This window comes from Eulemur rufifrons, chromosome 17, assembly GCF_041146395.1.
Source record: "Eulemur rufifrons isolate Redbay chromosome 17, OSU_ERuf_1, whole genome shotgun sequence".
In the NCBI taxonomy this organism is placed as follows: Eukaryota; Metazoa; Chordata; class Mammalia; order Primates; family Lemuridae; genus Eulemur; species Eulemur rufifrons.
Genome location: NC_090999.1, coordinates 36,334,488 through 36,348,253, shown reverse-complemented (window position 1 = coordinate 36,348,253; position 13,766 = coordinate 36,334,488). Strand labels below are relative to the sequence as shown.

The following is a 13,766-nucleotide window of genomic DNA, read 5'->3' as shown; positions in this document are numbered from 1 at the left end:
AAACTGTTTCCAAATGAGGTCACATTCTGAGGTACGGGCGGTCAGGACTTCAATATACCTTTTTTAGGGACACAATTCAACCCAGAACAACCAGACACTGGGCTTTTAGTGCAAACACTCTGGAAGCAAAACTTTAAGCCGAAACCCTTACTACAAGGTCAAAGACAATAGACTGAGGTATAATCCAACAAGGGAAAAAAACAGAGCTCAATCCTTATAAGAACAAATGGTGTTGAAGATACATAATGCAAAACGTTCATATTGACTTGAAACTCCAAGTTAGAATTCATGGCCTGTGCCTCCGAAATTCATAGATTTGACTGCTCCATAAACATCAGTATTCTGCAATTTGCCTCATTATTCAACACCATACAGTGCTTTATGGAAACATAAAATTGGCAACTCGATCCTTAAACCATATGTTTTAATAAGTAGCAGCTAATCAGGCAAAGCGTTTGTATGTCTGCTATTTTGGGACTGTTTCAATATCTCCCAGGGATTGCAAATGTCCTTATTTGCAACAAACTGTACCCAAGGTAGTAGCAAAATATAAGCCACAGCTATGCAATTATGCTACTGTGAGAATATGTTCTCAGCAGGTGAGAAAGTAAATGCAGGCAAGGTAATTAGGAAAGAAACCTAGCAAAGAAGGGAGGACTTGGGGCAGAGACTGGGTGAGGAAACGCAGACACTGAGGAGACACCGTTTAGTGCTAATGCAAAGAATTTAGCTTTGTCTAAATATTGAGAACTATACAATGAGATTGGTTGTCTCCTAGCCTGAGACTGACCTTGTTACAACCTTGGCTAAAAGATCAGCTTTATTTACTTTATACTAAGAGCAACAGAGAGAGGTGAGGTAAGGATGGCAGGGTTGAGTTGGGAAGAGTGTGCTGCTTCTCTTTGTTTCTAAGAATTCTGAGTGAATCAGCTGACCTTTTATTTTTCTGAAAGGAGGAATCATGAACTACCAAGTGACTTTTGCTGCCTTTACAAATGATAAATGCATATTAAGCACAGAAGGTCTCTGGGTGTTTACCCAAAGTAATATGATTTAGAAGTTTTCTCCTTTTATACTCCCAGGAATCACGGCACCTGAAATTCCACCAATAGAGGCATTTGGGGAAAAACCTCCTTTTCAGGTGGTCCTTGTTGAAAATGCAAAGGTTCAGGCTTCAAGACTCAACTCAAGCACAACCACCAATAAGTAGCTTTTTGGAATTCCACTCTAAGCCCCCACCCACAACCTTCTAACCAGGCTGGACTATTCTAAATTGCACCTTCTCATGGCTCGAATAGCCCGTCATAAGATAGGGTGGCCCTACATCCTTCTTTCCAGGGACCCACTGTAATTTTTAAGCATTCCTTTTCACTCTCTAAAATTTCCCAATTTGGATTAAAAGTTCACAGCCTTTTTTCTTTACTTCCAGTGGCTAGAGATACCTGGTATGTAGCAGCTAACCAATAATTTGTTAAACTTAACTAAATTAAACAGAAATGCCCTTCAGTTGTTAACACTCTAATGTCCAATCACATACCAGCTCACCAGACAGGAAAAGCCCCTAAATTCAGAACACTGGGCTACAGAGGGTAGAAGAGTCTACAGAAAAGACCAGCAAGTGCTAAAGAAATACCTTGCTTATTTCACCCCGTCTTAGCCCATTTTCTGTTGCTATAACAGAATACCTGCAACTGAGTAATTTATGAGGAAAAGAAATTTATTCCTTACAGTTCTGGAGGCTGGGAAGTCCAAGATTGGGTGGCTGCATCTGGACAGCTTGTGGCGAGGGCCCTGCGCTGTGTCATAGCATGACGGAAGGCACCACATGGTGGGAGCACGTGCAAGAGCAGCCGGCGCGAGCACGCAAAAGAGAGCGGACAGAGGCTGCTGACCCGCTACAGAACAACCCACTCTCGCGAGATCTAAACCACTTCCATGAGAACTAATCCAATCTCACAAGGAAGACGTTAATCCAGCGTAACAACCTAATCACCTCTAAAGAGCCCCAGCTGCCAACACTGTTACATTGGCAATTAAATTTCAACGTGAGTTTTGACGGGGACAAACCACATCCAAACCACAGCACCCCCTGCCCCACTGGGCAGCCGTTTGTCACCCTCCAGCAGGGAGATAGTAAGCACCAAGCCCTACCTGCAGGGCCTGCATCCCCAGCACAGGCAGCACTCAAAGGTCATATGTGGCTGTCTGCTTCAGGCTCTGAAGGTCCTTTCTTTTTTTTTAGACTGTTTATCTTCCCGTTTACTTTGCTTCTCTTCCTGGCTCCACACTCTTTTGTCTCTGTAATTAGATTTAATTTAACCACCCTTGATTTCTAGCAATTATAGCCTGCCACTACTAGCATTTGCATGCTCACAGAGAGCCGTCTCATTTCTCAAAGCAAAAGTGGAGAACCGTCCTGGAGAGGAAAGTGCCGTCTGGGCGTGGTGGCTCAGGCCTGTAATCCTCGCACTCTGGGAGGCCAAGGCAGAAGGATCACTTGAGCTCAAGAGTTCGAGACTAGCCTGAGCAAGAGCGAGACCCCGTCTCTAAAAACATAATTAATTAATACATCAATGAATAAAAAAGGAAAGTGCCTCAGTAACAGTTATTCATCCTGAAGCTGTCCCTCTCCACAACTGGAGTGGGGAAAATCCTATGGATCCAGGGTCCTGTGATGCTTACTATGAAACATACTAGGGGTTTCATGCCAGCTATGCTTTAGGAAATTGCAACATACAAAAACCACAGTAACAAAAAACAACCCTGAATTATTCATTCAATGAGTACTGCATAATGAGGTTCTGTGTGGGTCACAGCACTGAGCTAGTTGGGGAGAGAGACCAAGGAGGATGAGTTACAGTCCCCACCTTCAAGAGACTTATAGTCTGGTTAGAGAATGGGGTAGATTAGGGATTCACAAAATGTGGTCCCCAGCAGCATCACATGGAAACTTCTAAGAAATGCAAATTCTCAGACTCCAGCCAAGACCAGCTGAATCAAAAACTCAGCGTGGGGTCAGCAATCTGTGTTGTAACAAGCTCTCCTAAAATTCTCATGCATGCTGAAGTTTGGAAGCCAGTGGAGTAGACACATGAAAGAAGTTTAAAAACTATAGTACAAATGCAAAATTCATGTCACAAAGCAGTGTGAAAGTACTTGCTTTGTCCGAGCTATAGCCCAGGTCTGGAGAGGGTGGTTTTGTTGCCTTCTCCTGGCCAATAGGTCCTTTCCTCACATTTCACAGACTCGGAATTTTGGCACCAGAGTGAGAGTGTAATAGTGTATTGCTAATAGTGTACTGGACTCACGCAAGTTTCATTTTGCCTGGGTATGTGATATAAAACCTCAGGACCACAGGTCCTCAGGCGATTTGCTTCCTTTGTTGCAGTGACAGTGTGTGCAGTGGGAGGGCTCTGGTGGGCTCTGACTTCTGATCAGCTTTGGAGCAGAGAGCAAGCAGCTGGAAACTGTTCTCTTTTCAGACAGGCGCTAGCCAGCCTTTACAGATCTGCTTTCAAATTCAATTTCCATTAAAGGCAGACTAGGTAATTCAAACCAACTCCTCTGCTGAAGACAACTTTTTAGAGCTGGATGAAACATATAAAAATATTTTTGTAAAAGGATCAAATAGCTAACTAAAAAGTGAGAAAATACTTTACCATGATCTAGTTAAAAATGAAAATTCAGAGAGATGGGCTCACACCTGGGGCTGCTTTTATCCTGAATAGGCCGACAAAAGTCAACGCAGTAGTTTTGACATCTCGAGAATAGCAGGGGAAAAGGTAGAGTCTAGACCCTACTCAGAGGGGGTTCCAGTGAGTTACCCAGTGCTTGGGGTTGGTATCCTGAAAGCTGTATCCTAGAAATCAGTACAAACTGCAATTAAACCTGCTTCCACTTACAGCCTTGACCGCAAGTCATTCAAGCGGCCCACAAAGTCTCAGCCCTGCACCTCCAGGTTCTTCCAGGCATCAAGCAGAAACAAAAGAAAATCTTCTCTGGGAAACGATGTCATTCTAGGCTTCAAATTATTTCTACAAGTAATTCTTTTAAATACAATGTCCAACACACAATAAAACATAATCAGGTCTCAAAGAGACAGGAGGACATGAACCACAACCAGCACAAACAACAACAGAATTACACACACAGGTAGTCCAGATAATGAAATTACAAGACACAGACTATAAAACTACTATGATTAATGTGCTCAATAAGATCAAAACAAAACTAAACAATTTCAGCAAGAAATTAGAAAAGGTAGAAAGCAACATTGCAGATTTGAAAAGGAGACAAGTTGAAATTCAGGAACTGAAAATACAACAACCAAAACTTAAAACAATGTACTAGATTACCAGCAGATTAGAGAAAAAAAAATAGTGAACTGGAAGATATGTTAGTAGAAAGAGAATGAAACACAGAGAGAGTAAAATGGAATATAGAAAAGAGTGGATAAGAGACATAAAGGACACAGTGAGAAGATCAGACATATCTCTAACTGGAGACCCAGAAAAGAGGAGAGAATGGGCCAGAAGCAGATATGCTCAGGTGACTTCCCTTTTCTGTCAGAGTGGTCACTTTCATGGTGCTCTTGGAAGTGATCCTACACCCTGCCACTTAGTGACAGATACTGTGCCTGAGGGGATTAGAGAGGGACCAATCACATTTATCCATTCAAATAAATGCTTTTTCAATTAATACAATTGAAATGCTTCAAACATTTAAACCATTCCCTCATGCCTACTTCACATAACAAATTCAACACCAGAGGTTAGTTACCACGTTATCCAAAAAGAAACACTCAAATTAATCATACGCTTTTATACAGTATGTCTGAGTAAACCTAGAAAACTGGGAGAAATGTTTAGCAGAAGTTGATCTGAATGAGCACTATCAGCTGAATGAGTGTATTTAAGGCACCTTGGGTGGCGAAGCCTGGAGGGACGAGAACACAGTGTGTCAACTGCCCCACAGTCAGGCACCCAGGACTCAGGTCTGGACCCCATCCTGAGATGGCTTTTGGCAAAAGCTGAAGGAACTGTAGACTTCTTTGGTACACATGGGACAGAGGACAGCTCAGAGTACGCAATGTGGCAGCCACCGCCAGTTCATCAAGGAACGTAGCTTGCAATTGTTCAGCCAGGATTTCAGGAATGGAGCAGTCAGTCAGCAACTCAGGAAGAGCAACCAAAGAGCCCTGGGCACACCTTCTAGGGTCCAGCCTGCCACAGGGGCCAGGGCCATTGTGAAGCAGGTGCCCACCAGCATCCTCAGTGGACACCCAACCCTGTGAATGGTAAATTATTATCATTCATTAGCTTCTTTATAACTCATGAGCAAACGAGGTCTAGCAACACACAGGTGAGGTACTTAGGAACCACCACAGAAAAAATCAGATCCCTGGGAGTGATGTTACTGTAGTTTATGTATTCTGTAGGTGTACAGAGAAACAAAGATCAGTTGTTCATCTGACCAGCTTTTCCCTCGAGAATTGAATGGGGCATTAGAACATGGAAATGTTGCACAGCCTTTATTTTGCGTTCAAATCAAAACACTGTGAAAGGCAATGCCTAAACAAAACAGAAACCAGTGGAGAAATAGGATTTGCGGCGTAAACAGAAATTTCTCACCCAGTTTTTTGTTGTGTTTTAGAAAAAGTACAATGCAAACATAAGGCCAAGTTCTGATGGAATACAGCAAAACAGACTTCTTTAGGGGGGTTATGCTATAGATTTCGGCTTTAGGCCAATGACTTCATAAGAATGATTCCATTGTTTAAAACATGTCACTTATATGTTCTGCCTTTAGAACATGTCAAAACCTAACACATCACCAGAAATAAGATGCTCTATTCTAATTAAACAAAATAGTGCTCTCAGTCTAGGAGAAAATTTGGGATCTCTAAAGGAAAAGGTATGTGGATTAAGTGAGTCCTCGTTGTTTTTTGGTTTTGACAAAACAGTTTATTTTAGATCTAAACATCCTCCTGCCATACTATGAGCCTAAAAATTTTTGTATATTTTAACTAGAAAGAGAAACTAACCAGAAATAAAGAAGATAAACAGATTGGCTCAATAGATTCTCATTTTCCAAGCAAAAGTACAGGCAAACCATAAGAAAGTAGAAAAAGCAAAAATCTTGAAATGTTTGCAGTTCCAACAGCTCCAACTTACCTACGTGAGTATTTGTGAGAAAAGGAAAGTCTTGCTATCTAATGAGAAGAGCACAAGGCAGGTGGCTCCCAAATTCTGCCCTTGTTCCTGGCTCAGCCTCCGACATAAGGAGCTGATTGTAAATTGGGACTGATCACATGGCTCACACTTTAGTAGTAGTAGTGATGTTCTATTCTAAGAGTTTGATATGGTTTGGATATTTGTCCCCTCCAAATCTCAGGTTGAAATGTGATTCCCAGTGTTGGAGGTGGGGCCTGGTGGGAGGTATTTTAGTCCTTCATCAATGGCCCGATATTGTCCTCCCAGTAATGAGCTCTTGCTCTGTTAGTTCCCATGAGAACTGATTGTTTAAAAGAGCCTGGCACCTCCCTCCCGTCTCTCTCTTACATTCTTCCTCTCGCCATGTGATGCCGGCTCCCCTTTGCCTTCTGGCATGAATGGAAGCTTCTGGAGGGCCCTCACCAGAAGCAGATGCTGGCGACATACTTCTTGTACAGCCTGAAGAACTGTGAACCAAATAAACCTCTTTACCTCCTAAATTACCCAGCTTCAGGTATTCCTTTATATTATAAACACAAAAACAGACTAGGAAGAGACGTGCATGTACTAACTCATTTAATCTTCACAACAACTCTATGAGGCAGGCAATGTCACGACCCCTGTCCTACAGGTAAGGAAACCAAGCCACAGAGCATGGGTTTCCTGGCACAGCCACTGGTGGTGGGTTCAGGGCTAGAGGCTGCCACCTCCATAAATCCCCCAGAGCAGAGCTTCCAAAAGTGGGGTCCATACACCTGCCCCAGGAGGAGAACCATCACTGAACTGTTTTCTGTGGTCATTGAAAGTAAGTCTTTCAAAACTGTGATAGCAATTTGACAGAGTAATATTATATCTGTTAAAATTGAATGATTTTTTAAATGGGGCTTGTATTGGGTTTTTTTATTTCATTTTTTACAAAGGCAAAAATTCATTTTCACACCAGTGTCAATCTGTAATGAACTGGGGAGTTTTAAAAGCTGGTCCTCCACCACAGGGAGTGTGAGGAGCCCTGACCCCAAAGCTCAGAGACCGCCCTAGTTCAGTGCTGATGAGAAGGACCCAATGTCCCACCTGTCTTCAACAGGAATTACTGCTAGTGGCAAAGCGTGTGTCCCATGACGGAGCCACTGCCCCACTGAGAGGGACAGGGCCAAGGGAGTTGGCGATGCAGGATACAGGGTTGGCCATCTCTCTTAAGTTCTCTTTGGTGATCCCAAAACTTTCCCTCTCTAATGGGTATGGAAAATTAGAAAGAAATGGTGCTTCAGCTTCTTGCAGAGCCTTCAATAGAATGTTAATACTAAAAGTGGCCCTGAACAAGGTCATTTAATACCTCCCTTTTCTCTTGGGGAAGAGAAATAGGAGAGGACCAAGCACCGTATCCCCAGAAATCACAGCAGCCTGTTGTGTGCCCTGCAGGCCCATCCCACTGGGCTTCTGAGCTGAATGTGCCTTCTGGATACCGACGCTGTCTGTGCTCCTTCCCCCTTGTAAAACAGGACACAAATGCACCGACCCCCTTTTCACTCCAGAAAGGAGGAAGGGAGCATGAGAAAGGAACCTCAGCATCTGAAGCCGGAAAGGCTTAACCTGTGGCCCAAAATGGGGCTGTGAAGGCCCCCTGGCCCCCAGGGAAGGGGTAAGAAGGACGCTGCCCGGACCTACTGAAGTCAGCATCTCTCAGACGCGCTCTGCTTTGTTTTCCTAGAAAGCCAATCCCAAACAAACCAAGATGGAGCGTTTGTATCTCCGCAGCCACAAAACCTTACATTTACAGAGAAAGTAAACAACTGTAATGGAGACAGCTTCAGCTGAGGCACTGTGGACCACAGGGTACACTTTTTAGTGGGTGAGATGGGAGGAAGTCTCAGAGACGAGTCAGCTGAAGCCAAGAATATGATGGGGTGGGTTGCTATGGTTCATGAAAAGCAAAAGAGAGAAAACCCAGACATCATTCACCACACACAAACTAAAACCGACTTCGTCCAATGCTACCTTTAGGAATCGTAGCCAGAGAGGAAAAAAATCCCACTGCTCCTGCTTGGTACAGCGATAGCAATAAGGAAAGGTTAACATTAAAGCTGACGGCTCTTTATAATTTACACCGTGCTCTTGCACACAGTGTCTCACTTAATCCTAATCTTCATCCCGAGAAGTAAGCAGTGAGTTTTTATTATCCCCTTTGAAAAGTAATTAGCCAAGATGAGGAAACAAGACGTTTGCCAGTCCTCTGTCCCAAGATCACACCATCAGCAGGTGGCAGAGCTACGGCTGGTGCTGGGACTTCAGATTCTCTTTCCAGAACACTTCATGAGTCAGCTTAATTGATTCAATTTTACTCATTTCTTAGCTTATGTGTCCTAGGGTGTTTGATTTTGTCAACTATTATCAAATCCCTAAAATCTAAAAAATAAACAAATAATGATATTAATGTAACCTAACCAAGCGTCTATGACTATACTAATCATAACATACAAAAATTGTGTTTGTGTGTTTGTGTTTGTGTGTGTGTGTTTGGCATAGTCCATATAATCTTGGTAATTTTTTACTGGATCAGAATTCAAAATGAACTCACAAAGGCCTTTATACCACCATATTTTTGATAAATTTTTGGTGAAAGAGGGTCAGAAGGAATACTAGCAATGATCCCAGGGAGCAAACCAGAATCACCTGGGGCAAGCTGAGTACCCTCCTCTCCCCCCACCACCCCCCAAAACACCCACCCTGGAGACCGTGATTCTGTAAGAGAGGAGGCAGCTTGGGAATTACTTGCTTCAAATCACATTCACACGTGCACTTCTAATTCAAAGCCACTATCTAGGCCAACTTCTTCATTTTACACATGAGGAACAGAGGTTACATGATCTGTTCAAGGTCACACATCTCATAGGAGAATGTCACCGCAACCCAATGCTCTGGATTCTGGTGGCACCTTCACTAGAGGCACTTACCAGAAAACATCACATGGTACCAAGGCCCAGACGAGTCCTAGCTGAAAAGCTCCACTTGGTTGCCAATGACAACTATATTTAGTTTATACATCATCTTTGTTTTCCCCAACTTGGATGGATGATGGAAAGTTTTAGTTAAAAAGATATCCCGGGTAATAATTTCCAAAGTTAACAGAGGAAACAGACTTAAGTGATTTAGAATAACGTATCTAGCCAAATGCAATTTAGCTTTGACGATACAGAATGTCCCTCAGGACTGTGCAGGGTCATCCCTGTGAACATGCTCACCTGAATCAGACACCTAGAGTCCTGTCATCTCAGGGAGGCGGAGAGGACTCTTAACCGAGAGACCCGGTGGGTGGAGACCTCCAGCTCCTCATCCCTCAGGATGCAGGAAATGAGCTGCTCAGGCTGCCTGTGCCCAGGAGGGGTGGCTGTGTTTGGAGGGTCACACCAGCAGTCTCTGAGTAAGGACCCCAGCATGCGCAAACGCTGAGTGTAGCATGTCAACGTATTTCACGAGAAGATGGAGGGGAATCGTGTAGTGCGGAGGAAAACATTGAAAAATAAAGACACACAAAAATTGAAACTATCACTCAGGTAAAAGCAGCTCTGACATCAGGCATCCCTTGTTAATGGATATTCAACAAGCTCATCACATTTTCAGGAAAAGAATCTTGGCCTTACTGAAGTGTGTGCTGCTCCTCCTCTGAATGATGATTTGCTGCCCTCTGGTGTTCATGTTCTTTCATTATGTCATTAAGTATGAAACGTCCTATTTCCTTAAGTGCCAAGTTTGACAGTTGATATCTCTGACATTTTCACTGTGACATTTTTTGTTTTATTTTTATTGTGAAGGTACATGCTCATTATTTCAAACGCATGGTTTTTGGATTATGATTATCCTTCAATTTTTTTTTTTTGAGCAACCTTTGTGAAACCACGGATAAGAAAAAAATTCATGTTATTTTTGAATATGAGTTCCAGTGTGGAACTAATACAGCAAAGACGGCTTGAAATATCAGTGAAGTGTTTGGGAAGGATGTGGATAATGAATGCACAATATGTCCATGGTTCCAGAAGTTCCATTCTGGTGATTTTAATCTTGAAAATGAGCCACATGGGTGACCTGAGACCAAGGTAGAGAATGATGAGCTGAAAACTGTAATGGAAGTGAATCCATCTCAACCTACGCATGAATTAGCAGCAAGGTTTGATGTTCCTATTCCAACAATATTGGATCATTTGAAACAAATTGGCAAGATAAAGAAGCTGAATAGATGGGCACCACACGAATTAAACAAGCATCAGAAGAGAAATAGTCTTGAAGCTTGCCTTTCTTTGCTGACATTACATAAAGGCGAACCATTTCTACACTGTATTGTTACATTTGATGAAAAATGGATTCTTTCTGACAATCACAGCATTAGGCACAGTGATTGGCTAAAGATGAAGTGCCGAAACACAGTCCAAAACCAAATATTCATCAAAAAAAGCTAATGGTGGTGGACGCCTTTTTAGGCCTCCACCCATCTGCACCCAGATGCTCAAAATAAACAGCATTTTGCTACCAAAAAAAGGGGGGGGGAAGCGAAGCCGGAGCTGCGGGCACTTTTTCTGCCTGCTGTGTTTCAGATTCATTCTTAAGGAACTGAGAACTTAATCTTCCAAAATGTCAAAAAGACCATCTTATGCCCCACCTCCCACCCCAGCTCCTGCAACACAAATGCCCAGCACACCAGGGTTTGTGGGATACAATCCATACAGTCATCTCGCCTACAACTACAGGCTGGGAGGGAACCTGGGCGCCAACAGCTGGGTCACGGCATCCTCTGGTATTACGATTCCAAAACCCCCAAAGCCACCAGATAAGCCGCTGATGCCCTACATGAGGTACGGCAGAAAGGTCTGGGACCAAGTAAAGGCTTCTAACCCTGACCTAAAGTTGTGGGAGATTGGCAAGATTATTGGTGGCATGTGGCGAGATCTCATTGATGAAGAGAAACAAGAACATTTAAATGAATACAAAGCAGAAAAGATACAGTACAATGAATCAATGGAGGCCTATCATAATCCCCCCGCATACCTTGCTTACATAAATGCAAAAAAGTCATGCAGAAGCCGCTTTAGAGGAAGAAAGTCGACAGAGACAGTCTTGCATGGAGAAAGGAGAACTGTACTTGAGCATTCAGCCTGCTGAAGATCCAGATGATTATGATGATGGTTTCTCAATGAAGCATACAGCCACTGCCCGTTTCCAGAGAAACCACCGCCTCATCGGTGAAATCTAAGAAAGAAAGAAAGAAAGAAAGAAAGAAAGAAAGAAAGAAAGACAGACTAACTATGCACCCTCTCTTGGGAAGTTCCTGGAAGATGTGCTCCAGCAAATGAGGGAATAAACCAAGAAAAGGAAAACACAGGACCCAGGCAAGAGGGGACCCAATAGTGTAAAGTGGCAAGGGCAAGGTGGAGGGTGAGAGCTGGCTCTGTGCAGGCTCAGAGCACAAGCAGTTCAGCTCAGAGCAAGAGGACAGAGAATGGAAAAAGATAAACAGGACATTTGGTCATTTGGAAAATATAATTGACATTCAACAAACCTGATGATGTATACAGAAAATGAATTAAAAAGTGAGATATTAACTCCAGCAAAAACAAATATTATATAAGAAAGGAAAAAATTACTCCAGTATTTAACTTAGCAGTGAATATTTTCTACCAAAATCATATAAAGCTTGACTAGTGAATGACCCAGAAATGTTTATATAGGGAGGTTGGAGAAGGGAGTGAAGATGGGGAGTACAAGAGTCAACCTCTCATAATACCATAAAATAAATATAAACCCTCACCTGCCACTATATTTATAATATAAATTATCTAGCATAATATAAAGCAGGTAGCTAATGTCTCAGGTTGATGAACAGAGAACTATGACTTTAATATGTTGCCTCTGAGAATCAGAGGTAGGAAGGAGACCTGAATTCCTATTGGAAACTTTTGGATTTTTGAACCATGTAAATATGTTGCTTTTGTAGAATTATTATATTTGTTAAAGACTCATCACATGGAATCTCTCTGGCAGGATATTCAGTAAATTGTTCAGTGGTTCAAGCTAGTGAATAGATTTTGAAAATCTGTACTTTGTTATTGTATTATTAAAAAGATACATACTTTTTTTCCAGAGTAAAATGAAACAGGAGTTAAAAATGCCCTTTAGCCAGGTGCAGTGGTGCACTCCTGTAGCCCCAGCCACTTGAGAGGTTGAGGCAGGAAGATCTCTCAAACCCAGGAGTTCTAGTCCAGCCTGGGCAAAGTAGCGATATCCTGTCTCTAGAAAAATACTTAAAAATTGGTTGCCTCTGGGCAATAGGTAGGATTGGAGAGAATGGTTATTTATGCTATGGCTTCCGTAGAAAACTTCCCCTTTGCCCTCTAAAGGTTCATTGAAAAATCAACTCACAAAAGGAGAGGGTAGTTGTCTTTCATAACATTTTGTGCTTTTATATACAAAAATCTTTTTTGTATTGATTTTTTGGTATTATTTTAACAATGTGCATATTTCGTCTTATATATAAAGTTGCTTCTTTAGGAAAATGAAACGTATGGCATTTCTTCTTGGATGCCAACTTTATTTTTTTATTAAATTTTTTAGGCTGGGTGTGGTAGCTCACGCCTAAAATCCTAGCACTCTGGGAGGACGAGGTGGGAGGATCGCTTGAGCTTAGGAGTTCAAGACCAGCCTGAGCAAGAGACCCTGTCTCTATTAAAAAGTAAATAAATAAATATTTTAATTTTTGAATTGACAAATAATAATTGTACATAATCCTGAGGTATATGATGATGTTTTGATATATATCATGTATAGTGATCAGATCAGGGTGATTAGCACATCCATCATCTCAAACTAAGTTTAAACATTATTATATATTGTAGGAGCCATGGGAAACCTTCCCCTTCACCCTCTGAAGCTTTGCTGAAAAATCAAGTTTCAAAAGGCAGATTAATTGGGAGAAAGGCACACACAAGTTATTCATGTGTACACAGGAGAATCACAGAGTAATTACTTGCCCCCCGGCACAGGGTGCAGAAGCTTATGTACCATCTTGAGGTTGCACAAATACCGTGGACTCAGAGCATGGCCAAAAACAGGGTATGGTGGTGAATCAGGTTAGGATGGCAAGACAGGTTAGAGGAAGGAAAGAAGAGGAGACTTGGCTAGCAAAGGTGGTCTTGCTGTGTAGATAAAACCTCACAGGGAGCAACCCTCAGAGAGAATAAATGAAAAATGTTTCTTTCAGACCTTTCAAAGGTATAAGACTCTCAGTTAATCTCTCCTACATCCTGGATCAGAGAAAGTCTGGTTGCATCAGTGCAGATTCTCTACAGATGCAAGGTTCCCCCACAAAAGACAGCTTTGCAGGGCTACTTCTGATTGCTGGCTCTCTGACAGCCATCTCAAAATATGTCAAAGAAATATATCTGGGGGTAAGATATTTTGATTTCCTTCAACATGCTGTACCTTTGACAGGCAAATGTGACACAGAGGCTCTCTCCCGTAGCCAGGGAGTTTAGGAGTCATGGAAAGCTCTTTGGCCCCCTCTGGTGG

General features: G+C 42.4%; 1 pseudogene; it reads left to right on the top strand.

Annotated features, from left to right (window-relative positions):
* The first annotated feature begins 10,801 nt into the window (after nucleotides 1-10,801).
* LOC138398345 (SWI/SNF-related matrix-associated actin-dependent regulator of chromatin subfamily E member 1-like) lies at nucleotides 10,802-11,454 on the top strand (annotated as a pseudogene).
* Nucleotides 11,455-13,766: the final 2,312 nt, after the last annotated feature.